Consider the following 1,495-nt stretch of genomic DNA (forward strand, 5'->3'; position numbering starts at 1 on the left):
ATTCATAATTTCTGCTTTTTTTAACTCAAATATTAGGTATCATGTTATCTAAATGAGGGTTATTGACCATAGTAGTAAGGTGGTGTTGGTGAAATAAAAAATAATAATGTGCTGAAAATGTCAAAAGACAAAAAAAAGGTTAAAAAATAAATATATAAGTGTTAATCTTTTTGACCCAGGAGGACAAAACAAGTGTTAACGTAGCATGAAGCTATGTTCAAATGCAGGCTTACTGGCTATGAAGTTGGCTAGCGTTGGCAGCGCGTGGGGGCTTAACAGTACAGGTTTTGTTAACGTAAGTACACTGAACACAACATGTGAAACTAGACAGGACAGTAGGTACTGAGACTGGTTTCTCTGTGAACTGTGACAGGTGATATCGGCTAACACCGTGGCTATGCGAAACCAAACTTCTCCCAGAAAGACGAATAAGAGCTAAGCTGAGCTAGCAAGAGGCTACACACACTACCACTGTCACGCGCTACGCTGCTGTGTCAAGTAAAATACAACAGTATAGTGAGAATAAGCACATATTGTAAAGACATGTGGACATTCTCAACTCACGCTGTTTTCCCGGAAGATGATAAGACAATTAGCCACGCCCACTATGACGCCCACTAGTGAACAATAGACAGTTAAAGAAATGGACCAACAGATCCCGTTGTTCTGGACGAAGACCGGTGAAGGAAAACAGAAGCACTTTCCCGGTGATGGCTAGGCGTTACTGCGCAGCCTCCAACTGAGTTTGACGACGTAGTTGTGACGTGACAACGTGTCTGAAAGTTGTATATCTTCTGATAGCTGTGCCAAGAGAAATCTCAATCATTCCCAATCAGCAGAGACGGAGAGCGTAGGTATATGTTAGTATATAACATAGGCACAGGCTAATTATTGCTAACTAACATGCTAGTTAACGTTAGTAATTAAACCTAAACAGCTAATGTAAGTCGAAACTGTCTGCGAGCTTCTCTTGACAATACGGTGATTTGTCGTCTATGCGACGGTAAGTCGCGTGGTTATGACGCAATCGTTAGCCTATTTTTACAAAAACGTCTGCTAGGGAGCCATAACGTGATGTACAAGGTAACAGAGCCTTTTATACATTGTTGTGTTTCTTAGAAATAAACAACGGACGAATAGAGTCTTGAAACGCTTCAAATGTAAAGTTATTCACTGTCAAAGTGGCACCAAAATGAATGGCAGTCAATGGGATGCTAAATGCGGGTGATGGCGCCATTGGAGCTACGCATAGAGAGAAGAGGCTTACCCCCATCTAACATTGGTGCCGCATTCAGTGAACATGGTAAAAACGAGATCTATCCTACGACTTCATTTTGCAGCCATAGGCAGTTTAAATAGCTTGTTGCCTAGCCTACTTGCCAGTTACAGTGTTATTTGGTGTTTAGTTAAATAATGCTAGAAAACAGCAATAATTGGATTCACCACCAAAAATAGTCTGACACTTTTAACAAAGTATGCATTCTCCAACAAGGCT

The 1,495-nt window shown here is 40.9% G+C and overlaps 1 protein-coding gene across 3 annotated transcripts in view; it reads right to left on the reverse strand.

Annotated features, from left to right (window-relative positions):
• Positions 1-742, reverse strand: part of efl1 (elongation factor like GTPase 1) — a 115,285-nt gene extending 114,543 nt beyond the window's left edge. For 2 of the 3 annotated variants that reach the window (XM_032537407.1, XM_032537409.1), the window contains exon 1: positions 565-742. The gene's annotated coding sequence lies outside the window, so the exon portion shown is untranslated. Of the gene's footprint in view, positions 1-233; positions 253-564 lie in introns of those variants that run through there. The other variant, XM_032537408.1, reaches the window with a different exon arrangement.
• Between the last annotated feature and the right edge of the window lie 753 nt (positions 743-1,495).

The sequence above is a fragment of the Etheostoma spectabile genome, chromosome 15 (genome assembly GCF_008692095.1).
Source record: "Etheostoma spectabile isolate EspeVRDwgs_2016 chromosome 15, UIUC_Espe_1.0, whole genome shotgun sequence".
Taxonomy (NCBI): Eukaryota; Metazoa; Chordata; class Actinopteri; order Perciformes; family Percidae; genus Etheostoma; species Etheostoma spectabile.